Source organism: Lissotriton vulgaris, chromosome 4_1 (assembly GCF_964263255.1).
Source record: "Lissotriton vulgaris chromosome 4_1, aLisVul1.2, whole genome shotgun sequence".
Taxonomy (NCBI): domain Eukaryota; kingdom Metazoa; phylum Chordata; class Amphibia; order Caudata; family Salamandridae; genus Lissotriton; species Lissotriton vulgaris.
The window spans coordinates 1543344233-1543358491 of record NC_141691.1 but is presented as its reverse complement, the minus strand read 5'-3'; positions in this window follow the sequence as shown (position 1 = coordinate 1543358491).

Below are 14259 nucleotides of genomic sequence, written 5' to 3'. Positions count from 1 at the left end.
GTATTCCAACATTCCCCGAAATGCACGAGCTTGTCACGAGCTATCAGACACCTGAGCGCTCGTGACAGCTCACATAAAACATATGTACATACCCAACACACCTTCCCCCCTTAAAATGAAAACAAAACAAAAAAAAAAGAAAAAAAGAAAACAAACTAAAAAAAACACTAGTTCATCACAAAATCATTAAACCTAACTGGTATACGGTGAGAACGTGTAACTCTAGTGTTGCCCGAATTACATTCAGCATGTACACATTTCCCTTTATCACTCTGTTCCCCAACATCCAAAAAAACATTGCTGTCATAGTCATCCTCCGACTGACTAATCCCATTAAACACAGAAACTCTGCTCAAATTCCACACAGAACCACCATCAACCCTGACAGCATTCCTAAAAACTTCAATCACTTTCCTAGGACTTGACCACACAGGAAAACCTTTACTCACACCCTCTTTCTTTTTGATGCGAACAAAATCACCCACATTAATAGAACGACTGGACGTAGAGCCAATTCTCTTAACCATATCATGTTTCATCTTATCCTTGTATAACTGAACTCTGTGTTGAACAGCCTCAAAATCCACTTTCAGACAATTCTCAAAACCAGCTACATTTTTTTTTAACCACCAGGGTACTAACTTTGTACTAGGCTTCCGTCCTCTTAAGAGCTCAAAGGGAGTGACCAATGTTACTGAATTAGGTGAAGTCCTGTAAGCTAACAACATAGATTGTAACGCAATTCTCCAATTCAAATTACCCTTGATAGAAAGTTGAATGGCTTCTTTGATCACACGGTTGAACCGTTCAACCTGGCCATTCGCTTCAGGATGGAAAACCGCAATTCTCCTATGAATGATACCACATTTAACCAAAAACTGTTCCATTTCCTTGCTCACAAACTGTGGGCCATTGTCAGTCACAACTTCCTGAGGAATACCCTCTCTGCAAAAGATCTCATCCAAAAACTCTATTACCTGATGAGAAGTAACCTCTTTAACCATCTTGACCTCCGGCCATTTTGAATAATAATCAATAAGAACAATACCAAAAGCTTCCTGTTTGGGTAAACAACCAAACGGGCCAATAATGTCAAACCCCAGTTTCCGCCAAGGACCAGAAGGTAAGTCAATAGGACAGGGTTCTGGACGTAAGGCAACAGCTGTTTTATCACTGTTAGAACAGTAAGAACATGAACGCACAAAATGGTCCACACAAGAGTCAATCCCTGGCCACCAGAAAGACTCCTTTAAACGTCTTCTGGTGAAGGATATCCCCAAATGTCCCTCATGGGCAATCTCAAGAAGAGTATTCCTAATAGAAAAAGGTGGGACAATCTTGTCTCCCCGAAGGATTAAATCACTCTCCACAGCAAGTTCTTCCTGAACCTTAAAAAAACCCATCATATTTCCAGATAATTTCCTCTGTTCCGGCCAACCATGTACAAGATACTTCTTGACATTGCACAATTCCAAATCTTTACTCATTTCTTTCAACCAAACATCCTCCTGCAAGGAAAACCGTTCACCGCACACTAAATTGACATCATGGAAGGTAAAAGCAACCTCACACTCATCTTCATTAACCACTTCATGAGAGCTCATATCAGAAATCAGTCTTGACATGCAATCAGCATGTACATTCGCCTTACCCTGAACATACTCAATTCTGCACTGAAAAGATTGCAATCTTGAAGCTAATCTTGCAAGACGCGCCGACATAGTTCTGCCTCCACCTGGAGCCATGAGATACACCAGGGGCTTATGATCAGTTTTTATCAAAAATCTTGTACCCCATAGAAAAGGTCTAAAGTGCTCAGCTCCCCAAACACAAGCCAACAACTCTCTTTCTATGACAGAATAATTCGTTTCGGCATCTCTCAAGGCTCTTGATGCATAAGCAACAACCCACTCCTTCTCATTATTCTTCTGCAGAAGTACTCCACCCAGACCAGAAGAACTTGCATCTACCATAACAATACATTTCACTCCAACCACAAAGGGTTTAAGACACGGAGCATTCACAACAAACATTTTCAAAGACCCAAAAGCCTCCGTCATTTCATCAGTCCAAACGAACTTAGCATTTTTCTTCAACAAACATCTGAAAGGATCAACCTTAGCTGAAAAATTTAGAATAAACTTAGCATAAAACTCGATAAGACCTAAAAAAGCCACCAGTTGTTCTTTCGATGTGGGCACAGAAGCATTTATGATACTTTCAACATGATTTTTCTTCGGTTTGATTCCCATTCCACTAATAGTGTGACCTAGGTATTCCACCTCTTTTTGCCTAAATTTGCATTTGTCAAGACGGAGAGTAAGCCCTTTCTCCGCTAAAGCAGCAATCACACACCTCAAATTATTGTCATGTTCTATGTCATCTTTTCCATACACTAAAATGTCATCTTGAAATGCTATAGCACCATTCAACCCCTCCAAAGTATCTTTCATAAGCCTCTGGAACACTGAGGCAGCGCTTGCCAACCCAAAAGGCATGCGACAAAACCTGTATAAACCCTCTGGCGTAATAAATGCAGTAATGTTTTTAGATTCCTCAGCAAGTACCACCTGATGGTAAGCACTGGCCAGATCAACACACGAGAAAACTTGTGCACCAGCTAGGGTCGAAACCATTTCATGAAGGTTTGGTAAAGGATGCGAATCCACCCAAATGGCACCATTAACACTGCGGAGGTCAATACATAATCTAAGTTCGCCAGAGGACTTAACCGAAATTACAATAGGGGAAACCCAAGGTGAAGATTCTATTGGTTCAATGATGTTTTTTTCACATAAGTCTTTCAACATTTCTTTAAGTTTGATCCTATAAGACAGAGGGACATTTCTTACTCTATGTCTAACAGGAGTAGCATTCTCATTTAATTTGATGACATGTTCAAAACCTTTATATCGACCCAAAGTGCCACTAAAAACATTAGGAAATGATTTACGTAAGCTCTCTACTAGCAGTGAACTATCACTAGAAGCACTTGACACACTCAACGGTTGCACAACATAAACAGGAGGATCAGCTCTGGGATCCATTTTCATCCCCAATTGGTGTTGGTGTGGCCAACTTAAAAGTGATAATCCAGATCTTGACACATAATTTTTCCCAGATGTGTGTCGGTCAGAAATTTGTATATTTGCAATAAAATAACCTATTAGATCAATCTTGTGGCCTGTGTAGCCACCAGGGGATACATCAGATTCGAGTAACTTCCTATTCGGGAACTTTTCCCGAAAAACATTTAAAGAAATGATGGTATACCATGCACATGAGTCTACGAAAATTTCTAATTTGACGTCATCAATAGTTATCATACAAGATGGAAATTTTGTACAATCCTCATCCTCACATACGTTGATAATAGTGTTAACTTGAAATGCTTCTTCATCATCCAAATGATAACTTTCACAACATTCATGTATACAATTCATCTTCCCCGGTAATGACCTACAAAATCTTGTAAAATGGCCTTTCTTGTAGCATTTTGAACATGTTTTCCCTAAAGCTGGACAATTCCTACAATCCGCTAAGTGTCCATCGCTTCCACACCTAAAACACAATAACTTTGAGGTTTTTTTTCATGTTTTTGATTCATGAATTTGCTATCATTTCTAGATGAAAATTCACTCCTCGGTGAATAACTTTTCTTTGACTTGTAAAAATCTTTAGATACACTAAAAACATCACTTTTAACGTTTCCTCTAATCTCCTTGACAAACTTCTCTGAATGTTCTATCGACTTTGCAATATCTATGGCATTGTTGAGGGACATATCGGAAGTTGTCCAAAGTCGTTCCTGCACTTTTTTGTTATTAGTCCTTATCAAAATCTGATCCCTCAAAACTTGCTCATAAGATATGTGCTCAAAATCGCACGTAACAGCCAAGGATCTTAAAGCTGAGACAAAATCTTCTACAGGTTCATCTGCACGTTGCTTTCCTGAATAAAAAATAAACCTCTCCATGACAATATTCTTTTTCTTTCCATATCTTAAGCTTAGCTGTAATGAAGCATATTCATACACATTTATATTCCCCGGGTTCACTAAAACTGGTAATGTTTTGAATTCTTTCAATGCTATTCCCCCCAAACAGTGTTTTAAAAGTGATAATTTCCTTCCTGGCTCACACTCACCCTCCTCTAACACGTCTACGTAAGCTAAAAAAAACGGTTCCCATATCTCCCAAGCCATGGGTGGTTCACCAGTTGATGTCAAGAACGATGGAGGAGGAACAATGCCAGCCATAGTAAACAATGAAGTTTAAACGTATACTTATACTGTACGCAAAATAAGTCTTAATGCCAGAAAAGAAACAATAAAATTTAAATTCAAAACAAAATGTTTCCAATTGTAGTCAGATCACGCAATGTGCGTATCACTGAAAACCTTTCCAACAGGTATGATTTTCCTCATTCGCGTTGTAAAAATAAACTAGTAGTTTAAATCGCGTTGTTATAGCCTTCACGTTGCGTGATGGGAGCGTGATGACGAAAGAAGAGTGTCTCTACAACTGCGAGGCCGGCTCCCAACGTCTCTAATGCTCCTACGCTGCGTGATGGTCGTGTGATGACGTGAGAAACAACGCTGGCTCCAACGTCTCTAATGCTCAGGCGCAAGCTCTTGCGCGGACGCTAGAAACCAAGGAATGCTCACGAGTCCACTAGATTCGAAGTCGGAAATTTTCAAATAATGCCGCCTAAAGTAAGCAAATTCACTTCCAATTTCTTGCTTTTGAAGAAATCTGCTTTCCGCTTCCCATTATATTCGAGAAGTTCTCTGCTGCTCCGTGGTAATCCTGACAGTGCCCAAACGAGTCTTACTGCTGAGGCAAAATTCAGGAAAAAAAACAATCTTGTTCCTCTGATGCAGGTAACGAATCCAGTATAGGGAAGTCTGGTAGCAGAATAATCACGCAGGAGTTGAGTTAAAGATGGATGAGGTTTATTAACATGCTCTCGTCTTAAGTTACAGGCTCGTAATGAATACAACTGTTCTAACCACCTTACTCCCCACATTCTAGATATTCAAGTATCAACACAGTATTCCAACATTCCCCGAAATGCACGAGCTTGTCACGAGCTATCAGACACCTGAGCGCTCGTGACAGCTCACATAAAACATATGTACATACCCAACAAAAATATTATCATCTTAGGGCTTGATTTAGAAGCTGGATGTTGGCATACTCATATCCAGTCCACTGTATTACAAGTGATATAGGATAGAATGCACTGTAACATACCGGTCAGCATATCAGTCAAGTTTGTGACAGAGTATATCATCAGCCAAACTCTAAATTTGGTCCTCAATCTTCTACATGCAATACTCCTACTTTTACACTCATCCAACAAAATCCCTCATCCTAGTAGTAGAATTTCCAGCTTGAATTTTTGTATGTATTTCCCAGAAGCACTCCTCAAACTCCAGAAGGTTTAAAACTATATTGGCCAGCTCATATTTGGCCCTCCATATTGTGAGCACATTACCCCTCCCCTAAAGTTGCTCAACTATCTACCTGGCAAAGAATGGTACCAATGCAAACTTTTAAGCATTGAGTATGTTTCATCTTTTTTTTCCTTTTTTTTTTTTATTTTTTTTTTTTTTATTGATTCAGTTCAAAAACCTATATTTTTTCTTATTGATGTTACAGTTATGATGTTATACAATTCCAAAAAAGTGAAACATTTAACCTATGTCGATACATAAAAAAGAAACAGTACATTAAATAAATATTACAAGACATAAAACAGTGTTAATATTACGCTACAGTGAAGACCTTCCTTGGTCTAGCTTTATACAAACTTCACTCTTCAACCCCCATATGATCAATCATCGCCTGCCAGACCTTAATCCCCCTTTGCTTTTTCTTGATTGACTTAGTGCAATATAGGTTGTACTCCAGATAGAACACATTGTAGAATTTCGCTCTCCACATCTCATAAGCTGGAGCTTCCGGTTTCAACCACATTGATGCAATACAAAGGCGAGCCACTGCCATCACCATAAAGAGCAGGTATCTATACTTACGATACGATACAAACACATCCAAGTCACTAGATAGGCCAAAGATAATCATTTCCTTGGAGATTATGACATCAACTTTTAGCATACTTGAAAGAAATTGTACAATAGATGTGAAGAATGGATTTAACACATTGCAATCGACAAATATATGAACAATGTCAGCCATATTAGTTTGGCATCTAAAACATTTCCCATTGTAACTGTTGCCCCACTTTGCCATTTTTGCAGGAGTATGGTAAAGATTGAATAAAGTTTTATAATGCTGAGCACGTAAATTCGCCGATAGCATGATGTCAGCCGCGATATTAATAGACTCTTGTAAGGGTACAACACTAGTAGCAAGCCTCGTCAACCATTTGGACTCTTGCAGTGCAAGGTCGTCCTGATGTAATTCAAGTAGATAATTATATATAATACCGATCCGTGTCGGTCTACTAAGTATTGTCAATAGACCGTTAGGCAGTATAGATGTTGTATTTAGTTTCTTCAAAATAAAATCTCGTAACTGTAAATATTTAAAAAAGTCATTCTGTTGGATTGCATAGGTGTCTTTAAGCTCTTGAAAAGATAATAATACATCGTCTTTGAAGAGTGATCCAACCACTTTTAAGCCTTTTTCCCCCCATACTTGCATTCTATAATCCCAAAATATAGAAGGTAGTAGTGCCGGGGAGTCGCACGGAGTATGATAATTAACGCGATGCAACTGCATGATTTTACTAATCATGCGCCAACCCTTAAAAGCGGTGTAGACCAACTTAAATTTCGTTCTCTTGTAATAGCTAGGCTCGTAAAAACGAAGAAGCATCTGTCGTGCTCGTGGGCCAAGTAATAAGTAAAAAATATCAGGGTCCTCAAATTGAGGTGGGTCATTTCCATTTACCGCAAACTTTATATTCTGTAATAAACAAGACAAATAATATAATATAAAGTTAGGGACGGCCCAGCCTCCCCTCAACATAGGAAGTGTCATGAATTTAGATGCCCGACGTGGGGATTTCCATCCCCAAATAAATCTTTCCACCGTTGCTTGAAGTTTCCGCATTTCTAAAGGTGGTACCTCAAGTGGAACTGACCTGAAGAAGTACAGCACTTTAGGGAGTATAGACATTTTGAGTACATTACGTCGTCCCACCATCGATAAGTGTAAGCATTCAATTTTTTCTAGTTGTTGTTTTATAGAGCCTATAAGATCGGTCCAGTTGACCATGACCAGATCATGAAGTGATAATCTAATTTTAATACCAAGGTACTTGGCTTCTGAGGTTACTCGATTATCATTAGGGCATAATCCTGACGTACATACAATTTGTGTTTTTGAAATATTGAGTTTGTATCCTGCTACCCGACCAAACTCTTTAGTTATAGCTTCAATCTCGGAAACTGCGGTGTCTGGGTCTGATGTCACAACTGCAATGTCATCTGCATATGCTAACACACGCATGCTGCCCCCCGGAAAGATCATGGATGGTATATGTGATGATATGGTTAATGCCTGCAGCAATGGGTCGATGTAAATAGCAAATAAAAGTGGCGAACATGGACATCCCTGGCGTGTACCACGGGAAATATCTACATACCCTGACAGCTGTCCTGACATAGAAATCTGTGCCCTTGGATGCCTATACATAACCTGGATGGCCTGCAGGTAACGAGGTCCAAATCCGACTTTAGTCATAACAGCCCACAAATACGGCCATGAGACGCGGTCAAACGCCTTTTCTGCGTCTAAAAATACTAAGCCTATATTCTTATGCGTCGTCTCGGCGTAATCCAGGGCTGCAATGACTCGAGAAACATGATTAGTTGTATCCCGCCCAGGTAGGAATCCGTGCTGTTGATTAGAGACCAATCCCGGGACCACAGAGATCAGCCGGTTCGCAAGAATTTTGGAGTAGACTTTAACATCCACATTAATAAGCGATATAGGCCGATATGAGCCAGGCAGATATGGAGGCTTATCCTTTTTTTTAAAAACTGATATAGTGGCGTCGTCCCATGATGGGGGTGAATGTCCTGACTGGGCAGCTATGAATGTCTCTAGCATATCTTTTTTAATGATTGGAAACAATTTAAGATATATCTCTAATGGCAGTTTATCAGGGCCTGAAGCCTTGCCCAAAGCTAAACTTGTAATGGCTGTCTCAAGTTCTATCATCGTGATTGGGGCTTCCAATTCCTCTCTTTGTGTATCCTCCACCGCATGTCCCGGATAACACCTGTTGATAAACTGCTCTATTAACTCTGGGGAGGCATTATCCTGAGTGTAAAGCTCGGTATAGAATTCTTGAAAAACTCTCATTATGCCTTCAGGTGTCTCTATCCTCAAACCTTGTCTATTTTCAATAGAGGATATATGTTGCATCACCTGTCTTTGTCGCATTCTCTGAGCAAGACATCTCCCTACCGTCTCACCATATTCATACCTTTCAGCCTTATACAATTTATATTGAGAAGCAATTTTCTGATTCCAGACCCCTGTAATTTTAGCCTTACATTTTGCCACTTTATCTTGAGTATTACAACAGTCCTGTCCTCTCCTTATGTCCCCCATCAACTCACATTCTGCATTAGCCAGATCTTGCAATAGCTGTTTCATTGTTTCCTTTTCCTTACGTTGCATTGCCCAGCCATAGCTGCATGTCTCACCACGCAACCCCGCTTTGAAACAATCCCATACCATTGCACTTGTTGAGGATCCTCTGTTAATATCAAAAAACTGTTGGGACCATTCTAACATTTGAGAGACATACATCTTGTCAGCCAGAAGTTTCTTATTAAATGTAAAAGGTCTTTGCAAGCGAGGTGATCTAATAATTGTCATATCCAACACTACGGGTGCATGATCAGATGTGATACGTGGCATTAGGGACATCCGAGCACCTACTAACAGGTCTCGAGTTGAAAAAATATAATCTAAACGAACATATTTTTTATGGGGGGAAGAAAAAAAAGTATAGCCAGAATCAAGTGGATTTAAAAGTGGCCAACAGTCAACCAGTCCATGTTGAAGCAATAATTGTCTCAGCCCCCTAAAGACCTTCTGTTTTCGACCCCTATAATCTTTAAAGGTTGGATCCCATGTGTTTATATCCCCATGGATGTTGAAATCTCCCATTACCAACACGGGGGTGCCCCAGAGTGCTAATTCAACATTCAGAAATTCAAATATAGAAGGGTCGTCACTATTTGGGCCATATACATTACATATAGTCATAGGGATGTTCCCTATCATACATTCACAAATTGCCCAGCGGCCCATATTATCAGCCTTAGTTCTTGTAGATACAATACCTAATTGACGACCCAAAATAGCAACGCCCCGATTCATAGTAGACTGTTGTGATGCAACTAGAACAGTATATCCTAATTCATTCAACACTTTACGGTTTCCCCATGATATATGTGTCTCTTGGAGACAGATAATATCTGGTTGTATCAAACGTATTTCATGCATCACTTTCCTACGTTTTACCACATTGTTCAACCCACAAACATTAAAAGAACATATTCGAAAATTAGTACTAGCCATTTTTTTCTTTTACTTAAAGTAGTAAATAACAACCATCTCTTACATCCAGAGCTTTTCATTTCAATATCTCTCATGTCTTGTCGGTCTTGAACTGAATTTTTTTCCCCCTTTTTTACCCCCCACCCCCACCACCAAGTGCCCGCCCCCCACCCATCATCCCCCAAAGCACCCCCTCCCCCATCCCCGTGACCCTCCCCCAACAATGAGGCAATAGGGCCTATTGCCCCTTGATGTGTGTGAGAGTACCTCCAATGCCTGTGGAGATCATTATCGAAACTAGAAACAGAGAACCCTGAGATTTCAAAATAGAGAAAGAAAATGTCACATGGTAATCGAGTCTATGTCATCTCAGGGTAATGAGTTCAAATATTCTTTGGCTGAGACTTCTGTTGTAAAAAATCTCTTTTGGCTTTTATAAATCGTTTTCAACGTGGCAGGTTGCAAAAGGAACACTTGCACCTCTTTTGCTTGAAATGCAGGAATTAATTGGCGAAGTCGCCACCGGTTCTCCACTGTAGCGTGGCAATAGTCAGGGCGGACAAAAAATTCCACCCCAAGACCTGATCTCTTTTTATCTGGTCGTGCAAGATCATAAAGTAGCTGTCTAGCCAAAAAATTATTTAAGGAAATCAGAATAGCCCGTGGATATCGAGTGCCCTGGTTTGCTCGTGCAGATTGTGGCCGAAATGGGAAACGATGAGCCCGTTGAATTTCTTGCGCCCATTGCCATTCCTTGACTTCAGGAAATGCATCATTAAGTAAGTCTATAACAAACTGCCGCACATCTTGGCGCTCGCGACCTTCGGGCACCCCCAAAATGCGTAGATTATTACGCCGTAGCCTATTTTCTAGGTCGGTCAACTTCGCGTTCACATCAAACTTTTGCGCCTTGATTTCCTTAATCTCGCTTTGGGTTTGAGTCATTTGATCTTCAAGTGCGGAGATGCGCCCTTCTGCTTCGGTCATTCTATCCGTAAAGTCGTTGCAGGTTTTTGCTAAACGGCGGACAGTATTCTGTAGCTTTTTACAGGCATTATGAGTTTTTTGATGATCTGCTTTGGCCTCTACCCTTTGGTCAGAAATTGCCTTCAATACCACGTCTAGTGCCTCCTGGGCCGTTGAGCCCATATTGTATACTGCTCCACCTGATTGTTCAGCATTGGAATTAGGATTATTCTCGATTAATGCCCAGTCGGGAATTTCTGTAGGTCCAGGGTGGCCACCATTATCCTTAACCTTATTGCCGGCAGTCAGGTCTGCCCAATTTAAATTCCCTTGCTCAACAGCAGTAAGATCAAGAGATAGTCTCCCAGTGTTTTCTCCATCATCCTCCAGGTCGCCCTCGTCTGCCTCCTCCTCAACCTCTTCCTCTTCCTCTATCTCCTCTGAGGCATAGGAGTGCTCTGAATGTTCGGATAGTGAATAATATTCACTATCCTTGCTGCCGACAGGATCCCCCTCTCCAAGATCAGTTTTATTTACTGTGGTAAAGATTGATGTGGGGGTAGATATTAGAGTGTTGGTATTATTAGAAGCGGGTTGTGTGGACCTGGGGGAGACTACCAAATCTAATAATGCCTCCGTCAGGGTGGTATCTACCACATTGTCGATATTCTCCACATTTTCCATATCCCCTTTCGCCTCCATACCCTCGGCATTCTCCTTTTGGGGGTTGACCTCAGTTCCTGTACCGCTTATGGCTTTCTTCATTTCTGAGTTAGCAAGGATTTCACCCTCAGAAGGGGCCGCTAATTCAACACCAGGACTTGCAGAAGCCGATACTACGTTCATTTTTGATGTCACCATTTTGCCTTTAGCTTGAAACATTTGTGTAATCTTTGGAGTTCCAGCCAGGAGACCATCAGTCTCTATACCATTACTAAAGTCCTGCTTATTTTTAGCTGCTAGAGCTGCACGTGTGCCTATCTGCATCTCCCCAGTCGCTCTGGTCTTCCCTCCACGTGCTATTTTAGGTGCCATAATGAAGAGTCTAATTATTTCTTCTTAATATCAGTCTAGATATCTAATTAGTCAGAGCAAAGAAATAAAAACGTTGAGTATATGGGTAGTAACACCAAAATACCTGGTAGATGTCTCTGCCACTGTATATGCAACTGCACGTCAGCAGGGTTCGACACCGGTCTCCCAATATTTAAGCGTGAAATCACAAGTCACAAAGATATTACACGGACTCAGCTCAGTAGTATTCCATGAGCCACTTGAAACATCGCTTGATCCGCTGTTTTCAACCTTTTCAACCTTTTCACTCCATTGATGTATTATTACGTTTGTATTTGCGGGATTTGCAATATTCCACCGCTCTGCAGCTCTGTGTTTCTAAACCTCAGCGTCTCCACAGCCCTGCTGCCTCCGTCCGACTACAGCGCTGGTTCAGCCCAATCAACACCCGGGTCAATGCAGCTCCTCCTCTGCCTCGGTTCAGGCTCCAAATCAGCCTGAAACCTAGCTCCGGTTTTCGGCGTGTAATGACGGGTTTGTAATCCGTTTTTTCAATTGCTTCTCGGACGCCGCTGCTGCCGCCTCTGCACTCGCCGCTTTCTTGAACGTAAACACAGTTTCTCCTAGCCAGAGCCTGCTCGATCTCCCAGCCGTTTTCGGAGCCCTCACACTCGCGTCTGACCGTCAGACGCCATCTTGCCTCCTCCGAGTATGTTTCATAATGACTCTGGTTGACTTATCTAAGGTATTCCAGACTTACAAAATAGATATTTACCTATGACTTATGACTCTCAATGTCATCTCTTGTGACAAAGCTCTCCTTCAGCTGATAAATTAAGTTACCAAAGTCACCTTTACCATGAAAATCCTGCGCAATGTTTTCCCACTCCCTGGTTTCCCTCATCAGGTAGAAACGACTATTGTTTTGATTAAATTTTGCCTATATAACTTCAAAAATTATTATCTAGGGCCACCTGTACGTGTCTGTAGAAATCCACGGGAGGCAAGATTGTAGATCAGAGTTGGTTTATTAATGAAGCAGTGCAGGTACAATCATCTAGTCAAGTCGTGGTCCAGGTCAGTGTGTTCCCTATGTGGAAAGCACTCATAGAACACAACAGCATTCTGAGAATCCATAGTAACAGAACTCAATGAATAAACATAAGTAGAAATACAATAACAATTCATGAAATACATAGAATGTTACATCACCTCCTTTTCTCAAAAAAATTAAATAAATAAAAAAAAATTAAAAAAAACAAACAAAAACAAAAGAGAAACAAACGGAACAGAAATATTAATCTCTAAACCTCAAAGGTCTATTAACAATGTGAGAACTCTTCCTGACACCAAATTCAGTGGAAGGAGCTTTGGTGGGGAAGGAATTTGTGGAAGATTTTTTAGAGGGAGACAAGGTTGAAGATCCTTTTGAGACAGCAGAAGAATTACTGACGACCTTAGCAACTCTATTCAAATTCCACCAGAAACCTCCCTCAACTTGTACAGCATTACCCACAATCTTAACAACTTTTACAGGGGGCCCAAACTTGCTTTCTCCCTTGTGTACATGTACAGACTTCTTAATCCTCACACAGTCCCCAACCTCCAAAACGCTCTCTTTCGTACCTTTCCTTACATTAAAATTTTCTTTTTGCTTGGACTGGGCATGCAAAACATTACTCTTTACAATGGACATGAGACTCGAGACATCAGAAGTAGACTTCATCCACTTAGACATCCATCCAGGACAAAACGAAGTGTTAGGTTTACGACCTCTCATTAACTCAAAAGGAGAGACCTTAGTGGAGGAATGAGGGGTGGTCCTATAAAACCAAATCATGTTCTTCAATGCTTTGCCGACCTCAACATTACTGCTCCTAGCCCATTTCACACAGTCTCCCATAAGTCTGTTCATCCTCTCAACAAGACCATTCCCTTGAGGATGATAAAGGGAACTCTTGACATGCTTAACACCTGATTTGGATAAAAAGTCAACAAACTCATGGCTCACAAATTGCTTCCCATTATCGGAAACCAACACTTCAGGAAAGCCTTCCCTACTCCAAACATCACACAAGAATTCAATGACCGTTTTAGTATCAGCATCTTTTATCAACTTAAACTCTGGCCACTTAGAAGCATAGTCAACTAAGACTAAAATGAACTTGGAACAGCCACTCAGCACAGAATAAGGTCCCATTATATCAATACCCAGTTTAGCCCAAGGACGATCCGGGCACTCAACTGGCATAAGAGGAGGAACCCAAGTCTTGAGACTCTTATCTGAGGATTTACAGATAAAACAGTCCGCAACAAAAAGATCGATATCCGAATCCATAGCAGGCCACCAGAACATTTCACGAATTCTGCGCTTGGTGAGTGAACAACCCAAATGACCCTCATGAGCTTTCACAATGATATCCTTCCTAAAAGCAAAAGGAGGAATAATTTTGTCATTGCGAAGTAAAATACCATCCTCAATGGAGATCTCATGCCCAACCTTAGAAAAGGGTTGAAGAGAAGAGGACAAGACCTTCTCACGCGGCCAACCCACCTTGACAAAATTGCAAACATCCTGAAGAACACTGTCTTCTTCAAAAGCTTTTCTCCACTCTACTTCAGAACAAACTTGTAATTCAGGGATGTCTACACAAGCAACTAAACAATCATCACAGTCCTCTTCAATAAGATTGGAAAAAGAGATGTCAACATCATCATCACATACAGCAGG